Below are 24,635 nucleotides of genomic sequence, written 5' to 3'. Positions count from 1 at the left end.
TTGGATTTAAAAGTAAAATAAATAAAATTTTATTGTTTGAATTTATTTTATTTAATGTTCAAATCGCCCGTCAATTTCTTTAAAATTGAAATAAGTCGTATCAAAGTGAGTGTATTGGAAAATGTACTTATTTAAAATTTTAGTTTAATAAAAATTTTTTATTTACAATAAAAAGATTAATTTTTATAATTTAAAATTTTATTAAATAGAATTTATATATATATATAATATTTGTTATATTTATTTTTTTTTTTAAAGTAATTTAATTTTATATCGTTTTAGTAAAATTTTTGAATAAATTTATTTTTTATTTAATAGTATTGTGAAAGAAATGTTTTAATTTTATAAAAATAAAATTTATTTTTGTACCTTTTGTATCAGGGTTATTTAATTTATATGTATAAATATATGAATCTCGAAAATAAAATGATCTAAATAAATATAATATTATATGTAGCAAAATGTTTATTAATATTTATTTAGAAATGAAATTTTTTTCAAATTTTAGATATCTAGTTATTTTAGAATTGAATTTAATTCATATATTTAAATTAATTTTTATTATTTTTATTATATATATATATGTATATATATAATTTAAAATTTATTAAATATAAAAAATTTATGGGATAATCTATAAATTTATTTTATAATTTTAAAATTAAAGTTTATAAATTTATAAACATAAAATTTGTTATTAATATAAAAAATTTTATAATTTATTTTTATTTATTATTAATTTAATTTTATTAATGTATTTTTTATAAAATAATATTTTAAAATTAATTGAAATTATTTATAATGATTAAATTAGTAATTAAATTTATTTAAAAATAAAATAAATATTATATTTATTTATACTTAAAGAATTCGGCAAAATTTATATTCAAATGTTTAACAAAAACATTTCCTTTTGATTTTATTTTAAGGTAAGCTCTACTCAATGAATTTGATTTTAAATAGTTGCAGTATTCATGACTGTGCAAAGGTAGCATAATAATTTGGCTTTTAATTAAGGTCTTGTATGAATGAGTTAATGAAATATAAACTGTTTCAAGTATAAATTATGAATTTAAATTTTAAGTAAAAATGCTTAATTTTTTTTAAGGGACGAGAAGACCCTATAGAATTTTATAATATAGTTTATTAAATATTTTTAAAATTTAATTTTTAATTAATTGATTTATTATTTAATTGGGAGGATATTTAAATTTAATAAACTTTAAAATATTTTTATCAGTGATTATTATAAAATTTTTGAGATTCTTTATAAGAATTATTAGAAAAAATTACCTTAGGGATAACAGCATAATATTTTTGGAAAGATCATATTTATAAAAATGTTTATGACCTCGATGTTGAATTAAAATTAAATTTAAATGAAGATATTTAAATATTAAGTCTGTTCGACTTTTTAAATTTTACATGATTTGAGTTCAGATCGGTGTAAGCCAGATCAGTTTCTATCTTTAAATTAATTTTAAATTTTTGTACGAAAGGACTAAATTTATATAAATATTGTTTTTAGTATAATTTAAATTTATTAATAATTATCTTGACAGAAAAGTGTTATAAATTTAGAATTTATGAATATTATAAGAATAAGTATTATAATAGATAATAATTTTATTTGAATTTAAGATAATTATTTTAGATCTTTTTATATTTATTATTTTATTAATTTTCAATTTAGTTAGAATAGCTTTTTTGACATTCTTTGAACGTAAATTGTTACGTTTAGTTCAATTTCGGGTAGGTCCGAATAAAGTTGGATTTTTAGGGTTTTTTCAACCTTTTAGAGATGCAATTAAATTATTGAGTAAAGAGTTGTTTTTCGTTATAAAAAGAAAGTTTTTAATTTATAAGTTTATACCAATTTTAATATTTTTGTTTTCTATATTAATTTGATTTATTTATCCAATAAATTGTTATATAATTTTTATTGATTATGGAATTTTATTTATGTTAATAATTATTGGTTTAATTGTTTATCCTGTAATGTTAAGAAGTTGAATTTCTAATTCAAATTATTCAATATTAGGTTCTATTCGATCTATTGCTCAATCAGTTTCTTATGAAGTTAGTTTATTTTTAATTTTGTTTTCTTTAATTTTATTAATTGAAGATTTTTCATTATATAATTTTTTAAAGTATCAATTTTAAATGTATATATTTATATATATATTTCCTATTTATTTAATATTTTTAATTAGTATATTAGTTGAATTAAATCGTTCACCTTTTGATTTAATTGAAGGTGAATCTGAGTTAGTTTCAGGTTTTAATATTGAATATTTTAGAAGTATATTTACATTAATTTTTATATCTGAGTATTTAAGAATTGTTTTTGTTAGAGTTATTATAGTATAAATTTTTTTTGGTTTATATTTAATAAGTTGAAATTTTGTTTTATTTGTTAATATTCATTTTTTTTTTATTATTTTGATACGTTCAATTTGTCCTCGAATTAGTTATGATCAATTAATAGATTTATGTTGAAAAAAATTTTTATTAATTTCTTTATATTATATTTTATTAAATTTTATATTTAAGGAATTTTTATTAATAATTATTTTTTAAAGTTAATAGATTTAATAAATCTATATTATATTTTCAAAATATATGCTTATTTCAAGCTCATTAACTTAGTTATAATAAATAAGTTTATCTCAAAAATAATTTAAAATTGGAGAAATAAAGAAGTAGGAAAAATAGATAATTGAAAATAATTGTGTTAATTAAATATATGGATATTCAATTAATTGTTTTCCTAGTCATGTTAATATAATAAATGATATAATAAATAATCAAAAATTTATTTTATTTAAATAATAATATTTACATGAATTTATATTAGTTTTATTTAATATTGTTAATGTAATTAAAATTAAAATTGATAATAATAGAAAAATTACACCGCCTAATTTATTTGGGATAGATCGAAGAATAGCGTATGCAAATAAGAAATATCATTCAGGTTTAATATGTTCAGGAGTAACTATAGGATTTGCAAAAGTAAAATTATCAGGATCACTTAGTATACAAGGAAATTTGATTGTAATTGAAAAAAAAGTATTAAAATAATTATATAACCAAATAAATATTTAATAATAAAATAAGGATTAAAAGATAATATGTAAAGTTTTCTTCTTAAGCCTATTGAATTATGAGAAAATCTTAAATGTAAGAAAAATAAATGTAGAATTACTATTAATAAAATAATTATTGGTAAAATAAAATGAAATGAATAGAATCGATTTAGAGTAGCATTATTAATTGAAAATCCTCCTCAAATTCATTGAACTATTATTTGTCCTAAATATGGGATAGCTGATAGTAAATTAGTAATTACGGTTGCTCCTCAAAAAGATATTTGTCCTCAAGGTAATACATATCCTAAGAATTTATAAATTTGTTTTGTTAATTGTGGAAATTTTTATTGTTAAAATTAAAATTAATAATAATAAATTTACTAAATAAAAAGTGATTAAAATATAAGGATATTCAAAGATTTTATAAATATTAATATTTTCATTAATTGAATTAATTATTATTTTATTTTTGTTTAAGTATAAATTTATGATAAAAAATAATAAAAATATATAATTTATGAAGATAAAGTAATTATTTATCTTATTTTTTTTATAAAATAAGTTATTTATTAATCTAACAAAGAATATAAATATAATTAGTATTCTTCTAATGATTGTGATAAAAATTATTATTAAGTATAAAGATTTTTTTGGTATAAAGATATAATTTATTATTATTAAAGTTAGGGTGTATTAAATTAATATTAATATAAGATTTATTGGAGAGAAATTATTTTCTGAAATATTATATAATTTTATTCATATTAATATAATGATTTTAAAAATGATAATTTTAATAAATAGGTTTATTAGCTATAAGAATAAAGTTCTAATTTTAATTTACAAAATTAATATTTTATGTATTTAAATTATATAGCTTAATTTAATTTTATCAAGAAATAGTTTTAAAAAAATTTTAGTTTTGGGAGTTAAAGATATTATTTTAAAATAATTTTTTTGAAATTTGTTAAATAAATTTATTTAATAGATTAATTTTTTTTTAAATTATAAGTGAATTTAATTATATATTATTATTATTTGTAATTATTTTATTAATGATATTAAGATTTAAGAGATTTTTATTAATTTTAATTTGTTTAGAGTTTTTATTAATTTTAATTTTACATTTAGTTTTAATATTATTAAATTTGGATTTAAATGATTGATTATTTTTAATTATTTTAATTATAGGAGTTTGTGAAAGTATAATTGAATTAGGATTAATAATTAGAATAATTTTTTTATTTGGGAATCAAAGTGTAAAAGTATTAAAGTTAATATGATAATTTATATAATTTTTATAATAATTTTATTAATTTTTTTTAATAATAAGCATTTATTAGGAATATTAATATTATTATTTTGTGTAATTCCATTTTTTTGTTTTAATCAATTTGTAGAAAATGGAATAATTAATGAAATATTTAGAATGAATTTATATTCTTACATATTATTATCATTAACATTTTTAATTTTTGGTTTAATTTTTTTTTTTTTTATGTTAAAAATAATGATTTTTTTTATTTTAAAATGTTAATAGTAATATTATTAATTTCTTTAATTTTTGTATTTACTTCAATAAATTTATTAATATTTTATTTTATATTTGAAATTAGATTAGTTCTTATATTTTTTTTATTATAAAATGAGGTTTAGGTGAAATACGAGGATTAGCTTCATTTTATTTATTATTTTATACAATATTTTTTTCTTTACCTTTTTTAATTTTTATTTTGGATTTATGTTATTTTTATAATATTTTAATGATATATTATTTTGAAATATTAAAAATTAAGTATTTGAATATATTTATACTTTTATTTTTTATATATACATTTTTTGTTAAGATTCCTATATTTATATTTCATTCTTGGTTATTAAAAGCTCATGTTGAAGCTCCTGTTATTGGGTCAATAATTTTAGCAGAGATTTTATTAAAATTAGGAATTTATGGTTTAATTCGATTTATGTTAATATTTATAAAAAATTTTATTGAATTTAGTGAAATTATTATATATTTTAGAATTGTTGGATCAATATTAATTAGTATTTTATGTATACGTGAAATTGATATGAAAATTTTAGTAGCTTATCCTTAGAATGATAACATTAATAAATAGTGGAATTAAAGGGTGATACATAATAATAATTTCTCATGGCTTATGTTCATCAGGGTTATTTTTTTTAGTAAATTTATGTTATTTATCAAGAAATAGACGATTAATATTAATAAATAAAGGATTAATAAATTTATATCCTAGAATGTCTTTAATATGATTTTTATTATGTACATCAAATTTATCTGCTCCATTATCATTGAATTCAATTAGTGAAATTTTTTTAATTATAAGTTTAGTTAATTGAAATTTTTTAAATTTATTTATTTTAATAATTTTAATATTTTTTAGATTTTTTTATTCATTAAATTTATTTAGGTATACACAACATGGTGAATTTAATTTTTGTAAAATTAATAAATTTTATTATTTATGTCAATTATAATATTAACAAAAAGTGCACAGTTTCCATTTTCTTTTTGGTTACCAGCAGCTATAACTGCACCTACACCTGTTTCTTCTTTAGTTCATTCTTCTACTTTAGTAACTGCAGGTGTTTATTTATTAATTCGTTATAATAAAATATTTATAGATTTAAATTTTATGAATATTGTTATATTATTAATTTTTAGTTTTACAATATTTATGTCTGGATTAATAGCAAATTTTGAAATAAATTTTAAAAAGATTATTGCTTTATCAACTTTAAGTCAATTAAGTTTTATAATAAGGATTTTATTGTTAGGTAATATTGATTTAGGATTTTTTCATTTAATTTGTCATGCTTTATTTAAGTCTACAATGTTTTTAAGTGTTGGAAGATTTATTCATATAAATTTAGGTATACAAGATTTACGTTTTTTGGGGGAAATTATTATGTTAATCCTTTAAAAAGATTAATATTTATTTTATCAATTTTAAATTTATGTGGATTTCCCTTTCTTACTGGTTTTTTTTCTAAGGATTTAATTATGGAGATATTTTATAATTTTAATTTACTTACTTTTATTATAATTATGTTATATATTTCAATTGTATTTACGATAAGTTATAGTATTCGTTTATTAAATTGGGTATTAATTTATTATGTTAATTATTTTATATATATATATATATATATATATATATATATATATATATATATATATATGAAGGAGGATTAAAATATATAAGTTATTCTTTTTTTTTATGAGTTTTTTTTAGAATTTTTTATGGTAAATATTTTTATAATATATTTATTTATGAAAATTTTAAGATAACATTAAATGATAAATATATTTTATTATTTATATATTTTTTGTCTTTAATATTTTATTTTGAATTTAAAAGTTTAATTTTTTTAAAAAAAGAATATTTTGAGGTATTTAATTTTATTTTAAGTACATTTTATTCAGAATATTTATTAAAAATTTTTTATATTTAATTTATTAATAAAATATTTAATTTTGAGGTTATATTTGATAAATCTGTAGATAAAGTTTTTATAATAAATTTAAAATTTTTAATTAATTTTATAATTAAAAATGGTATTTTAATTAAAATTTATAAAGAAAGTATTGGTGTTGTAAATATATTATTTTATTATTTTATTATTTTTATATTTTTTTTATTTATACAAATTTTATTATATTTAAATAGCTTAAATTTAGAGTATGATATTGAAAATATAATTGTAATTGTTAAATGTTTAAATATTTATAAATTTTTAAGTAATAAATTTTTTTTATACTGAAAATATAATGTTTTTAATAAACTATATAAATTTAGAAATATAAATGATTTATGTCATTTTGAAATGAATTAGAAGTTCATAGTTTATTATTTCATTAATTGGAATATTTTGTATTCATTTAAATTATTAACATTAATTTACCTCTATTTTGGTTTCAATTAATTGAGATATATTATAAAATTATTTTAAATTGCAATTTTAATGTTATATATTAATTTATTAAATAATATCCTAATTTTTTATATATATATAGGAATAAGTTTATCCAAATAATTAAGCCGAAATTAATTTGTATTATTTTACTTTATATATATATATAATTTTTTTAAATTCATATTTAATAATTAAATGTTCATTCGTATCATAATCTTATAAAAAGAATTATAATAAATATTAAAAACATTAAAATTGTTGAATTTTGTAAGTTATTTAGTGAATTAATAATAGGTAAGATTAAGATAATTTCTATGTCAAAAATTAGAAATATTAAAGTAATGAAAAAAAATTGAATAGAAAATGGTAATTGTGGGGATGTTAATTGGTCGAATCCGCATTCAAATGGTTTAATTTTTTCTCGGTCTTTATTTATTTTTATTGATAAAAATTTATTAATTAAGAAAATTAATATTGGAATAAAAATTAAAAATAATATTATTATTAAAATAAAAAATATTATATAAATTAAATTTTAATTGTAAATTTTTTAATTGGAAATTAAATGTAATTTTATTATACTATTTATATAATTTAATATATTCATCAATAAATTAAAATATATAAAATTAATCAGATTATATCAACAAAATGTCAATATCATGATGCTAGATCAAAATTTAAATGATGAATTATTGAAAAGTGATTTGTTTTTAATCGTAAAGAACAAATAATTAAAAATATGGTTCCAATAATTACATGAATTCCATGGAATCCTGTTGCTATAAAAAAAATTGATCCAAAAATTCTATCATTAAATGTAAAATTAGCTTCTAAATATTCAATATATTGTAGTATTGAAAAATATATTCCTAAATAAATTGTTATATTTAATAATTTTAATGATTTTTTATAATTATTTTTGATTAAATTATGTCTTCATGTAATTGTTATTCCTGAATAAATTAAAATAATTGAGTTTAATAATGGGATATCATATGGATTAAATATATTAATTATTTTTGGAGGTCATAAATTTCCAATTTCTATTGAAGGTGAAATTGATGAATGTAGAAAAGTTTAAAAAAATGAAATAAAGAAAAATAATTCAGAAATAATAAATAGAATTATTCTAAATTTAATTATATTTATGATATTTAAATTATGGAATCCTTGAAATGTTCTTTCTCGAATTAAGTCTCGTCATCATTGATATGATGTTAGTATTAATGTAAATAAATTTAATAAATTAAGAAAGGAAAAATTTAAATTGAATCTAATAATATTATTAAATAATAAGTTTATAAGATCAAATTAATGGTCATTGTCTATTTGTTGTTATATGAAATGGATTATTTTTTGAATTTGTAATTATATTAATTTTCATAAATTTAATTTGTTTCATTAAAATATAATAATGATAAAATTGAAAATACATAAGATTGAATAAATGCTACAGAAATTTGTAGTATTATTAATAAATTTTGAATAATAATTTTTGTTGGGATAAATTTAATTGATAAGTTTGTTATTGAGGAACCTAATAAAGATAATAATAAATGTCCAGCTAATATATTTCCTGATAATCGAATTGCTAAAGTTCATGGTCGAATTAAATTTCTAATTGATTCAATTAATACTATAAATCTTATTAATATTGAGGGTGTATTTATTGGTACAAGGTGAATTAATATATGTTTTCTATTTTTAATTCAACCAAATATTATGAATCTAATTCATATTCTTAAAGATAATCTTAAATTGATTCTTATATGTCTTGTTGGTGTAAATACATAAGGTATTAAACTAATTAGATTTATGTTTATAATTAAGTAAAATAATCTTAAAAATATAATTAAATTATAATGATCAATTTTTTTTGTTAAAATTTTAAATTCATTTAAAATAAAGTTTATTAATATGATTCATTTAAAGTTAAATCGCGAGGGAATAAATCAATAAGATCAATTGAAAATTAAGATAGGTTAAATTATAATAATTCAATTTCAAGAACAGTTATTAGATGTTGAAGGGTCAAAAATTGAGAATATGTTTGTTATCATAATATTTTTATATAGTTATTTATTTATCATTTTTTTTTTAAATTTATTTTTTTATTATTATTTTATTTTAGTTAATAAAATTATTTATTATGAAATGAATTAGTATTGTAATAATAAAGAATAAAATAATAATTAAAATTAAAATTAAAGTTCATTTTATTGGTCTTATTTGAGGAATTAAAGAATTATTTTTAATTATTATCATTAAGAATATTTTTTTATTATATTTAACTTAAAAGGTTAATTCTTTATTTTTAAGATACTTAATGATAATATTAAAAAAATATTTTTATAAAAATAATTTTAAATTGACAATTTAATGTTATAAATTTAACTAATTCTTTTTTATTTATAGATTTAAGTTATTTATTCAATTTGTAAAGTTTTTTAAATTTGTTCTTTCAATAGTAATTGGTATAAATGAATGGTAGGCTCCACAAATTTCTGAATATTGACCGAAATATAATCCTGGTCGTAATGAGATTAAAGATATTTGATTAATTCGTCCTGGTGTTGCATCTATTTTAATTCCTATTGAAGGAATTGTTCATGAATGAATTACATCTATTGATGTTGTTAAAATTCGAATAGGTGTATTAAATGGGATGATTAATCGATTATCAACATCTAATAATCGAAATGAATTTAATTCTAATAGATTAATTATATAAGAATCAATTGAATTATTATTAAATTCTGGGTATTCGTAAGATCAATATCATTGGTGTCCAATTGATTTAATTGAAAAAAAGGTTGGGTTTCATAATTCATCAATAAAGTAAAGTATTTTTAATGATGGAATAGAAATAATTAATAATATAATTATTGGAATAATAGTTCAAATTATTTCTAAATTATGATTTTTAATAAATTTTAAATTAATAAATTTATTTTCTATAATTATACAATTTATGTAAATAATAGATATAGTAATTATTATTAAGATAATTATTGTGAAATTATAAAAATAAATTAGGTTATCTATTAATGGTGAATTTGGGTCTGGAAATGAATATATATTTCAATGAGCAATTTTTAATAAAAATTTATATTTTATTTGTGGTGTTTAAAACCATTGCACTTAAAATCTGCCATATTAAATTAATTTTTAAAAAGAATTATAGGTAATTCATTAAAACAATGTTCAGAAGGGGATAAATTAATTCATTCTAATTGTTAAGGTTTTATTTGGGTACATGTGTACATTTATTGATTGGAACAGTTTATATAGATATAAATTAATATTGAGTTATTATGCTAACAGTTATAAGTAACATTTTTACATAACGATGTTCTTGGCGCGAAAACACTAAACACGTGTTACCCCATACCCAAGCACAAGCGGAAGGGAAGAAGAAACTTATATCTAAATGAGCATCGTCGCTACAACGCCCTCATACATATATTCTATGTTGTTCCCATTCATGGTGGTCACTTTGAATAATCATAAGCTATATTTTCCAACAATTACTTATCTAGCCAGCAATAAGCAAGTTGAATTATATGTCGACTCATATTGGGCAGCTGATGAAAATGGAAGAAGATCGCGGTCTGGGTACATTGCAATATTAGCAGGGGGGCCAATCAGCTGGGCCTCGAAAAAGCAAAAATCTGTAGCTTTATCAACAATGGAAGCTGAATATATGGCAATGTCAGAGGCTGTGAAAGAGGCTATATATTTAAAAAGATTTTTATCATATACGAAACTCACTAGTTTAATGGTTAATAAAGTAAATATATTTTGAGACAACCAAAGTGCGATTCAACTTAGTAAAAATAACGTATTTCATAATAGAAGTAAACATATAGATATACGCTACCATTATTCAAGGGAGATGCAAGAACGTGGTGAAATAGAATTGAAATATCTTAAAACAGATGAAATGGTTGCTGATATGTTAACTAAGTCGATACCAAAATGTAAAGTAGAAAAATTTATAGATTTGTTAAAAATGCGAAATTAATGTATCGATTAATTACTGTAAGCGAAATTAACTTGAAAGAAATGTATTTAGGGGCACTTTGAAAGGGGGAGTGTTGGAAAATATAGCTTATGATTATTCAAAGTGACCGCCATGAATGGGAACAACATAGAATATATATATATATATGAGGGCGTTGTAGCGACAATGCTCATTTAGATATAAGTTTCTTCTTCCCTTCCGCTTGTGCTTGGGTATGGGGTAACACGTGCTTAGTGTTTTCGCGCCAAGAACATCGTTATGTAAAAATGTTACTTATAACTGTTAGCATAATAACTCAATATTAAATTATATCTATATAAACTGTTCCAATCAATAAATGTACGCATGTACCCAAATAAAACCTTAACACTAATGATGAAAAAATGTATTTTATTAGAATTAATCGTTGTTTAATTAAACTTTCAAGTATAATGAAAATAAAAAAAATTAATCTATTAAATGAGATTAATGATCCAATTGAAGAAATTAAATTTCAGCAATAATATGCATCTGGATAATCAGAATATCGTCGTGGTATTCTTATTAATCCTAAAAAATGTTGAGGAAAAAATGTTAAATTTACACCAATAAATATTATAAAAAAATGAATATTTAATAATTTTTTATTTAATGTTAATATAGTAAAATTTTGATATCAATGGATATTTCTTGAGAAAATTGCAAAGACAGCTCCTATAGATAGAACATAGTGAAAATGACCAATAACATAATATGTATCATGAAGGATAATATCAATTGATGAATTAGATAATATAATTCCTGATAAACCACCAATTGTAAATAATGAAATAAATCCTAAAGATCATAAAATTGATGGATTTAAGAAAATTTGAATTCTGTAGAATGTTGATAGTCATCTAAATACTTTAATTCCTGTTGGAACAGCAATTACTATAGTTGCGGCAGTAAAATATGCTCGAGTATCAACATTTAAACCTACAGTAAATATATGATGTGCTCATACAATAAAACCTAAAAATCCAATGCCTAATATAGCATAGATTATTCTTAAATTTCCAAATGTTTCTTTTTTTCCTCTTTCATTTATGATAATTTGTGAGATTAAACCAAATCCAGGTAGAATTAAAATATAAACTTCAGGGTGACCAAAAAATCAAAATAAATGTTGATAAAGAATTGGGTCTCCTCCTGATGGTTCAAAAAATGATGTATTTAAATTTCGATCAGTTAATAGTATTGTGATAGCTCCTGCTAATACAGGTAATGATAAGAGTAATAAAATTGCTGTAATAATAATTGATCAAGGAAATAATGAAATTTGATTATAATTTAATGAAATATTTTTTGAATAATAAATTGTTGTAATAAAATTTATTGCTCCTAAAATTGATGATATACCTGCAATGTGAAATGAAATAATTCCATAATCAACTGATATTGATGTATGAAATGTATTTAATGATAATGGAGGATAAACTGTTCAACCTGTACCTATTCCAGATCCAGAAATTCTTCTAATAATTAATAGTATAATTGAAGGAATTAATAATCAAAAACTTAAATTATTTATTCGTGGAAATGCTATATCTGGAACTCCTAATATTAGTGGAATTAATCAATTTCCAAATCCTCCAACTATAAATGGTATTACTATAAAAAAAAATTATTAAAAATGCATGAGCTGTTACAATAGTATTATATAATTGATCATTATTAATTCATGATCCTGGAGTACTTAATTCTATTCGAATAATTATTCTTATTGATGATCCAAGTATTCCTGATCATATTGCAAAAATAAAGTATAGTATTCCAATATATTTATGGTTTGTTGAATAAAATCATTTTGATATATTAAATATAAAAATTTAAATTTTTAAGATTGATAAAATTATTTATATATTAATCTTTGAAGGATAAGAGTTTATTAATTAACTTACAATCTTTATAAAAAATATCATGCCTGAAATTAAGGGATAAATTGTAAATTTATTTATGAATAGATAATTCTGATATTATTAATTAATAAAATTTTATAATTTAAATAAAAATATTAAATAGCAAATTTAAAAATATTATTATATTAGTAATTAAAATTTTAGTAAAAAAAATATATTATTGAAAAAAAAATAAACAAATAAAATATTTTATTATAAAGAAAATTAAATATTAATTTTTTAAAATTAAATATGTAAGTGTATTTTATTTGAGTATCAGAAAAGTTTAAATTAAAAAAATTTAAATAATTAAATGTTGAAAATACAGATATTATTATAATAAAAAAAATAGTTATTTTAAATATATTTATTTTTATTAAATTTTGTATTATATCAATTTTTATAATAAATGAGGTTATTGGTGGTAACTGACAATATAAAAGAATTAATATTGTTAATTTAAATTTGTTTGATTTATTAAAATATAAATATGATTTTAAATTTATAGAGTTATAAAAATTAAAATAATTTCAGAATATAAAAAGTAAATAAGAAATTGATAAATATATAAAAAAATAATGTAATCAAATTTCATTATTAAAATTAATTAAAAAAATTATTAATGATGAATGAAATATTGATGAATATGAAAATATTAATTTTAGTGAAATTTGAGATATTATAAAAATTGGTGATATTAATAATGTAAAATATAAAGTTCTATAAAAAAAAAATTTTAATTACAAAAATAGTAAATAATTAATATTGGAATAAATTTTATAAATGTTGTAAAATAAAAAATAAGAAAATAATTTATATTTCTTATAATAATATTTGTTCAAAAATGTATTGGTATAATACCTATTTTTATTCAAATAGAGAATATAAAAATTATATAATAAATATTTATTTCTTTATTTATTATAATTATTAAATATGAAAAAATTATTATTAATCCTTAGATAGAAGAAATTAAAAAATATAAAATTCTTCTTTTATTAAAATTTAAAAAACATATAATAGAAATATAAATTAAATTTAAAGTTTCTATAATTAATCATAAATAAAAAAAATTTTTTAAATATAAAGTTAAAATTGGTATATAAGATAAAATTAAAGTTAATATAAAAATTGATTAATTATTTAAATTAATTTATAATTAAATATAAATTTATTAATTATTTAAAAAATAATTTGAATTTTTCATAAATTATTGTAAGTTTAAAAAATTTAAAATTAATATTAGAAAAATTACATTTAATTTTTTAATTAATAAATAATTTATTTAATAAAAAAATTTTAATTGAATTAATAAAATTAAAATTTAGAGATAATTTCAAAAACTTTTATTATTTTATATTTATTTAATTTTTTTAATTTCTTCAAAATTCAAAGATTTAGGTGCAATCACACTTAAATATATTAAAAAAAATATTTAATAAAATTTATTAATAGTTAAATAAAATTGTTAGAGAATAAAATTTGATTTAGTTATAAATTAAACTATAATGATAAATTAAAATTCATATTTAGATTATAATAATCTATTAGAATTTAACTTTAAATAAAATTTTTAGGGAATAAAATTTGATTTAATTATAAATTATAATGATTAATTAAAATTAATATTTAGATTATAGTAATCTATTAAAATTTAAATTTAAATAAAATTTTTAGGGAATAAAATTTGATTAAGTTATAAATTAAATTATAATGACTAATTAAAATTAATATTTAGATTATAGTAATCTATTAAAATTCAAATTTAAATAAAACTTTGAGGGAATAAAATTTGATTTAATTATTAATTATAATGATTAATTAAAATTAATATTTAGATTATAGTAATCTATTAAAATTTAAATTCAAATAAAATTTGTAGGGAATAAAATTTGATTTAAAATTTTTAAGAAAAAAAAATTAGTAATAGTAAAATTTTTACATTAAATATTACATCAAAATAATCCTTTTAATAAGTCATATTACTAATTATATAAAAGAATAATATTCCATTTTTAGGGTTATGAACCTATTAGCTTATTTTATTTAGCTTATTTATATAATTTTAAATTTTATTATATATTTATTTAATTTTTTCTTATTTACTGGTGTTATTAATTAAATTTTTATATTTAAAGGGATTTATTTTATTATATATTTATTTAATTTTTTCTTATTTATTCGTGTTATTAATTAAATTTTTATATTTAAAGGGATTTATTTTATTATATTATATAAAACTATATAAAACTATATAAATGTATTAAAACTACATAAAGCTACATAAAACAATATCAATCAATATAAAACTATATAAAACTATATAAAACTATGTAAGACTATATAAAACTAACAAAACTATATAAAACTAAATAAGACTATATAAAACTATATAAAACTATATAAAACTATGTAAAACTATTTAAAACTATATAAAGCTATATAAAACTGTATAGATCTATTAAAAATATATTAAACTATTTAAAACGATATGAAACTATATAAATCTATTAAAACTACATAAAACTACTTAAAACAATATTAATCTATATAAAGCTATATAAAACTATGTAAAACTATATAAAACTAATAAAACTATTTAACACTATATAAAACTATATAAAGCTATATAAAACTGTATAAATCTATTAAAAATATATTAAACTATTTAAAACGATATAAAACTATATAAAACTATATAAAACTACATAACACAATAGCAGTCTATGTAAAACTATATAACACTACATAACAATATCAATCTATATAAAATTATATAAAACTATATACAACTATATGAAACTATATAAAAATATAAAAAACTAACAAAACAATATAAAACTGTATAAAACTATGTAAAACTATATAAATCTATATAAATCTATTAAAACTATATTAAACTATATAAAACAACATAAAACAATATCAATCCATAGAAAACTATATAAAACTATATAAAACTAAATAGAACTATTTAAAACTATATGAAACTATAGAAAACTATATAGAACCACATAAAACTATATACAACTACACAACACTGTATTAAACTATGTTAAACGAAATAAAACTATGTAAACCTATATAAAACTATATAAAACTAATAGAAATATATAAAACTAATTAAAACTGTATAAAATAGTACACAACTGTATAAAACTATATAAAACTAATAAAAATATATAAAACTAATTAAAACTGTATAAAATAATACAAAACTGTATAAAACTATATAAAATCAGCAGAAGTATATAAAACTATATAAAACTATATAAAATTATATAGAACTATATAAAACTATACAAAACTAAATATAACAATATAAAACTATATAAAACTATATAAAATTATAAAAAACTATATAAAACTATACAAAACTATGTAAAACTATATAAACCTGACGAACAGTATATAATGGTATATAAACCTATATAAAAGTATGTGAAACTATGTAAAACTATGTAAAACTATGTAAAGCTATATTAAGCTATATTAAGCTATATAAAACTATATAAAACTATATAAAACTATAGAAAAGTATATAAAACTATATAAGACTATATAAAACTATATAAAACTAATGAAACTCATATAGCAACATAAAGCTATATAAAACTATATAAAACTATATGAAACTGTATAAAACTATATAAAACTATATAAAATTATATAGAACTATATAAAACTATACAAAACTAAATATAACAATATAAAACTATATAAAACTATATAAAATTATAAAAAACTATATAAAACTATACAAAACTATGTAAAACTATATAAACCTGACGAACAGTATATAATGGTATATAAACCTATATAAAAGTATGTGAAACTATGTAAAACTATGTAAAACTATGTAAAGCTATATTAAGCTATATTAAGCTATATAAAACTATATAAAACTATATAAAACTATAGAAAAGTATATAAAACTATATAAGACTATATAAAACTAATGAAACTCATATAGCAACATAAAGCTATATAAAACTATATAAAACTATATGAAACTGTATAAAACTATACAAAACAATATGACAGTATAAAAAACTACTAACACTATATAAAACTATATAAAACTATATAAAACCATATAAATCCATTTAAAACTAATAAAACTGTATAAAACTATATAAAAATATGTAAAACTATATAAAACTATATAAAACTATATAAATTTTATAAAACTATGTAAATCTATATAAAACTGTATAAAACAATATAAAACTATATAAAACTATGTAAAACTATATAAAACTAATAAAACTATATAAAACTATATAAAACTATATAAAACTATGTAAAACTATATAAGAGTATATAAAACAAAATAAAGCTCTATAAAAATATTTAGAACTATATAAAATTATATAAAACAATATAAGACTGTATATAAGTATAGACAAATATATACAACTAATAAAACTATATAAAATTATATAAAACTAACAAAACTGTATAAAACTATATTAAACTGTATAAAACTATACAAAACTGTATAAAACTATATGAAACTAATAAAACTGTATAAAACTATTTGGAACTATATACAAGTAATAACTCCGTATAAAACTATATAAACCTGTGTAAAACTATACACAACTATATAAAACAATGAAAAACTAATAAAACTATGTTAAACTTTATACGGCTAAATAAAACTATATAAATCTATTAAATCCTTTTAATACTATACATAACTATATAGAACTCTATAAAACTATGTCAAACTATATAAAACTATACAAAGCTATGTAAAACAATATAGAACTCTATGAAACTATATAAAACTATATAAAACTGTATAAAACTATAGACAAATATATACAACTAATAAATCTATATAAAACTATATAATACTATATAAAACTATATGGAACTATGTAAATCTAATAAAACTATATAAATCCTTATAAATTTATATAAAACTATATAAAACTATATAAAACCATATAAAACTACAGAAAACAATATAAAATTAAATAAAACTAGATAAAAACTACACATCACTATACAAAACTATATAAATCTATGATGACTATATAAAACTGTATAAAACTATGTAAAATTATATAAAACTATATAAAACTATATTAAAGTATGTAAAACTATATAAAACTACATAAAACTATATAAAACAATATAAAACTATATAAAACAACATTGAGCTATATAAAATTATATAAAACTATTTAAAAGCATATAAAACTATATTAAACTATGTAAATCTAATAAAACAATATAAAACTATATCAAACTATATAAAGCTATAGAAACTATATAAAAGAATGTTCTTGTAGGACGGCCCTAGTAGCCCGTGAAGCCGCCTTAGAAGGAAGGATCGCAGCGATGGAAGCGAACGAACAGGTTATCACTTCCAATTTGGAGACTTTAGCACAGAGGATCATAACGATGACCTCGTCTGTAAGTCGCGACTCTGTAACGGCTGACCCGTTCGCACTCGCGGCTCCGTCTCAGCCAGCTGTGCAGTCGACTCCGCCTGTCGAAGGCAACAACGGACCTCTCGGCATACCGGATCTGGGATATGTCGTGAGACCACCCTTTTTCGATGGAAGAAATGGGTGGAATGAGTACCATCTTCAATTTGAGGCTGTGGCTGCAGCGAACAGGTGGGATGAACCAAGGAAGTCGTTGGCCTTGGTTTCATCGCTGGAGGGTTCGGCTCGTAGTGTACTCACTTCCCTTCCCGCTGGTAGTTTACAGAATTACACCGCGATCGTTTCGGCACTGGAGTTCCGTTATGGAACGAAAAATTTAACGAATTTAAATTTCGTTTTATTCCAAAATTACAAACAGCGGAAAGGAGAGTCCATTTCCGATTTGGCCAGGGAGATAGAAAGGTTGGCGCAGGCCGCCTTTTGTGAATGCCCTGCCGAGATCAGGGACAAACTGGCGGCCTCCCAGTTCGTGTCAGCTCTGGCCAATGAAGACATGAAAAGAGCTTTAAGACTCGGCGGGTTTGCATATCTCAGGGCTGCCGTTATTCGGGCCCTGGAGATCGAAGTCGTCGAGAGCACTTCAGAGGTCACCGCTGATGAAGTGCGGGTACTAAAATCTGTGCCTCGTGTTTTTGAGTGCAATGCGGCTCGAGAAGGCGCCTCGCAGGATGATCGACCGGACATGACGTACAGAAGTCGGACCAGGTGGCAAGGTTCCTCGAAGAGGCCCGAGAAGCAGAAGGAGTGCTGGGTCTGCGGGAAGAGCGGACACTTTCAACGGGATTGTCGGATGGGAAAAACAGAGAAACCGAAGAAGGGAAACGGGAAAAGGTCGGAGTAATGGAGGAGCCTCCGACTTCAAGTTCTCCTACCCCCGTCGTCCGAAGAGTGAACCCTCAGGAGAAGATGAGCATCGAGGGATTCATCAATGGAAGAAAATGCAAGATCATCATTGATACCGGATCCTATGTAAATCTGTTATCAGCAAACAAGTTCGGTCCCAGGGAAACACTTAACGCGGCGGGTGTAGGAAACGTGAGAGTCTTCTCGGTTTCGGGAGAAAATCTGAAAATTTTCGGAAAAGAGCGATTCCCTCTGAAAATTGGAAACTTCCAGACGGAAGAAGAATTCTTACTAATACACATGAAAGAAGAATGCATTTTGGGAAGCAACTTCCTCCAAAAGCATGCGTGTAAAATTGACTTCGCCTCGAGTACGCTATCTATTAATGGAGAGGAGCTGTTCCTGCAAGAAGAATCACAAGAGGAGGTGGTCGTACCTGTACATCTGCAGGCATTGTACTCCCGTTGTTCCGGACAACTTACTGAAGAAGAAAGGAAGAGGTTTCGCCGACTATTACAAGAATTTCAAGACGTTTTTGCCGAAAACCCCGAGCAAGTGGGAAAGTGTGAGGTCGTGCGGCACAGGATCAACACGGGAGATCACGCTCCGATCAAGCAGGCACCACGACGTTTACCGTTCTGTCGCCGTGCCGAAGTTGACGAATTATTGGCGAAGATGCAGAAGCAAGGGGTGATAGAAGAGTCGAAAAGCCTCTGGTCTTCGCCAATTGTCCTCGTAAAAAAAAAGGATGGAAGTACCCGGTTTTGTGTCGATTACCGCCGACTTAATGAAATTACCAAGAAGGACTCCTATCCGCTGCCCAGGATAGAAGACACCTTGAACGCCCTTTCTGGATCTTCTTGGTTCTCAACAATTGATCTCCAAAGTGGATATTGGCAGATTCCTGTCGATAAAAGGGATCGTGAGAAGACCGCATTTTGCACAGGCTCTGGATTGTGGCAATTCAAAGTGATGCCATTTGGGCTGTGTAATGCTCCAGCTACCTTCGAAAGACTCATGGAAACTGTTCTCGCTGATCTGACTTGGAAGATTTGTCTAGTGTACTTGGACGATATAATTGTCTATGGACGAACCTTCGAAGAGGAAGTACAACGCTTAAAAGAGGTGTTCACCCGCCTGCGCGAAGTAAAGCTTTTGATGAACCCGAAGAAATGTAGCTTCTTCCGCAACGAAGTGGCATACCTGGGACATGTCGTATCCAGTCAAGGAGTTAAAACGGATCCGGAGAAGATTTCTGCGGTACGTGAATGGCCGATTCCCAAGAACAAGACTGAACTACGAAGCTTTCTTGAACTCTGCACGTACTATAGAAAATTCGTGCAGGGTTTCTCGCGTATCGCACGACCGCTACACCGACTGATGGAAGAGAAGATGGACTTCGTGTGGACGGAAGAGTGTCAAGAGGCGTTCGAAGAGCTGAAGAGGAGATTAGAAGAGACACCTGTTTTGGCGTACCCTTGGATGGACGCGGACTTCGTTTTGGATACCGATGCCTCGAATTTTGCCATCGGAGCAGTCCTGTCACAAATACAAAATGGAGAGGAGAGGGTCATCGCGTATTTCTCCAAGACGCTGGGGAAAGCAGAGAGAAATTATTGTGTGACCCGAAAGGAACTCTTGGCCATAGTCAAGTCCATAGAGCATTTCCATCACTATCTTTATGGACGAAATTTCCTTATCCGCACAGATCATGCAGCTCTGACCTGGCTCCTGAATTTCAAGAATCCAGAAGGTCAAACGGTGCGTTGGATCGAACGATTACAGGAGTACCAATTTGAAATTAAATACAGAGCAGGAAATATACATGGAAATGCGGATAGCCTTTCAAGAAGACCCTGTGGGGAACAATGTAAGCGTTGCTCCCGTTTGGAAGAAAAAGAGAGTGCAAACGAACACTGTCTCCTCAGGACCACACATAGAAACGAACAGTTAGACGAGTGGAGAAAAGCTCAAGAGGAAGACGATGAAATTGGCTTGGTATTCTTGAAGAAACAAGAAGGAACGAAACCACGCTGGTCGGAACTTTCGTCTTCCTCGCCGGAAACGAAATACTTGTGGGCAATTTGGGATTCCCTGGAAATCAAGGAAGGTCTCTTGTGCAGGAAATGGGAATCTGCCGATGGGAAACAAGTTTCTTGGCTTCTGGTTGTGCCGAAGAGCAAGGTTGAAGAGGTTTCGAAGCAATGCCACGACGCACCATCAGGTGGCCATTTTGGAATCAAGAAGACGCTGGCCAAAGTTCGTCAGAGATTCTTCTGGTTGGATCACCGGAAAGCCGTCGACGAGTGGTGTCGTGGAGGGCTGAAGAAGGGCCCCAAAGAGAGGGGAATAGGGGCCATGAAGGTTTACAATGTCGGGGCACCATTTGAGAGGATCGCGCTCGACACTGTGGGTCCCTTGCCCAGGTCTTCGGCCGGAAACAAGTACGCGCTGGTTGTGGTAGATTATTTTTCGAAGTGGCCGGAGGTGATTGCGCTACCAAACCAGCAGGCGACAATGATTGCAAGAGCGTTGTTGGAACAGGTGATCAGCCGGTATGGAGTGCCGCTAGAGTTGCACTCTGATCAGGGTCGGAGTTTCGAATCTTCCATCTTCAAGGAACTGATGAAGATGCTGGGGATAAAGAAGACGAGGACAACTCCCTTACACCCTCAGTCGGATAGACTCGTAGAGCGGATGATTAGAACTTTGCTGCAGTATCTGTCCCAGTTTGTTTCAGAACATCAGAAAGATTGGGACGAATGGATTCCAACGTTTCTTCTTGCATACCGGACCTCCAGACATGAAACCACAGGATTGACTCCATCTATGGTTTTCATGGGCAGAGAGCTGCGTCTTCCGTTAGACCTGTTGAGAAGGACTTCACCAAGTGCTTTAACGGATGAGAAGACGTACGTCGAAGAATACCGAGCAAGACTTGCTGAAACTCACAACTTTGTACGAGAGAGGTTGCGGATATGTAGCAACAAAGCAAAATCATGGTACGATTCCCGTGCACGGCCGATCTCATTTGCCCAAGGAGAGAAGGTCTGGTTGTACAATCCGAAAAGAACAAAAGGGAAATGTCCCAAGTTGCAATTTGACTGGGAAGGACCATACGAGGTTGTTCAACGATTGAATGACCTAATCTATAGGATTGTCCGTTCCCCTAGAAAGAAACTGCGGATTGTACATGTCAATCGGCTTGCTCGCTTCGATTCAAGAACAACGAATTTGAAGAAATCAAAGGACAATGATCGACATTCTTCGCCCAAGAAGAGGACTTGTCGTCGCTGAAGACTAGGGAAAGAATTTTCCTTCTGGCAGCGGAGGCTTTCCTTCGTTTGCGGCCGAACCGGCCAAGGTTGTTATGAGGAAGTGACATTCTCTTAGGAGGGTGTCCCCTCATCTTCTGAGGCTGCATTTCAATAGCGGCGTGCAGCGCCAGGAGTCGGTTCGCGAAAAAGTGGTGTTCGGGAGCCCCAAATAAAGGGTTCAGGAGGTTTCCTTGGGGGAACATCCGAGGGAAGGTTTCTCGACGGCTAGGGGAAATTCAACCGAGAAGCCTGGAAGAAAGAAGACTATAGATACAAGAAAGAAGGACTCAATGTGGAAGGGCGAGGAATGAGTGATCCAGGATTACCCGGAGAAGAATTCTTCGGAGGATCGAGTACTGGCGTCTTGCTCAGGGTTTTTGGTGGTTTTCCCCTGAGACGGAGGACGAATGTCAGGACGTTACTGTCTGAGAGACCACCTAGGTAAAGGAATTAATTTGGTTTTACCTACTCTTCAGGCAGAGGTACCACGTGGTTGCAGGCCGGCTTCACTGACAGAAGGAAGCGACAGAGGTTAGCGTTATCGGACTGAAGACGTTCACAGTCGTCGGACTGAAATTGCTGACAGTGAAGTTTGTCGCGGTCGGGACGACCGCTCAACGAAGGAGGAGGGCAATGTTGCGATACATCGAATTAACGAGGTTGCGATGTATCCAACTCGTCCCTCTAGCACGCACGGCTGAACCAACCCTTAGGATCTGAAGGGGGTTGAAATAAACTGGTCGCTAAGGAGTTGGTCAGAGTAAACGAAGACAAACGAGTAGTCTTTGAGCGAACGTTGACGAGAATAGACGTGTTGAGCAATAGACTACATTCTGTAATATTTGTATGAAATTGTAAATATTAGTGTAAATAAGAACATTGTAAATAAACATGTCGCGGGCGAGCACCCTAGGACCCGCCCAGCGCAACAATAATATATAAAACTATATAATACTATATAAAACTATATAAAACTATATAAAACTATATAAAACTATATAAAACTATATAAAACTATATAAAACTATGTAAAACTATACAAAACTACATAAAACTATATAAAACTGGTTAAAACTAAATAAAACTATATAATGCTATATAAAATTATGTAGAACTATATAAAACTAAATGAAACTGTATAATACTATATAAAACTATATAAAGCTATAATAAAACTAATAAAACTAATAAAACGAACAAAACTAATAAAACTATATAAAACCATATAAAAATATATAAAACTAACAAAACTATATAAAACTATATAAAACTTTATAAAACTATACAACCCTATATAAAACAACAAACAACTAATAAAACTATACAAAACTATATAAAACTATATAAAACTGTATAAAACTATATAAAACTGTATAAAACTTTATAAAACTATATAAAACTATATAAAACTCTATAAAACTATATAAAGCTCTATAAAACTCTATAATACTATATAAAACTATATAAAACTATATAAAACTATATAAAGCTATATGAAACTATATAAAACTATATGAAACTCTATAAAACTCTATAAAACTATGTACAACTATACATAACTATATAAAACTATATAAAACTAAGAAAACTATATAAAACTATATAAAAATATATAAAACTAAGAAAACTATATAAAACTATATAAAACTAACAAAACTATACAAAACTATATGAAACTCTATAAAACTCTATAAAACTATGTACAACTATATAAAACTATATAAAACTATATAAAACTATATAAAACTATATAAAACTACATAAAACTATATAAAACTAACAAAACTATATAAAACTATATAAAACTATATAAAGCTATATGAAACTATATAAAACTATATGAAACTCTATAAAACTATATAAAACTAATAAAACTATATCAAATAATATAAAACTATATAAAACTAAGAAAACTATATAAAACTATATAAAACTATATAAAACTATATAAAACTCTATAATACAACATAAAACTACAAAAAATTATATAAAACTATATAAAACTATACAAAACTATATAAAACTATATAAAA

At 23.5% G+C, this 24,635-nt stretch overlaps 1 pseudogene; it reads right to left on the bottom strand.

Annotated features, from left to right (window-relative positions):
• Window positions 1-11,330: 11,330 nt before the first annotated feature.
• LOC143176298 (cytochrome c oxidase subunit 1-like) lies at window positions 11,331-12,896 on the bottom strand (annotated as a pseudogene).
• Between the last annotated feature and the right edge of the window lie 11,739 nt (window positions 12,897-24,635).

Source organism: Nomia melanderi, unplaced genomic scaffold (genome assembly GCF_051020985.1).
Source record: "Nomia melanderi isolate GNS246 unplaced genomic scaffold, iyNomMela1 scaffold0482, whole genome shotgun sequence".
NCBI classification, from domain to species: domain Eukaryota; kingdom Metazoa; phylum Arthropoda; class Insecta; order Hymenoptera; family Halictidae; genus Nomia; species Nomia melanderi.
The sequence above is the reverse complement of the archived record's forward strand: the minus strand, read 5'-3'. Positions and strand labels throughout refer to the sequence as shown.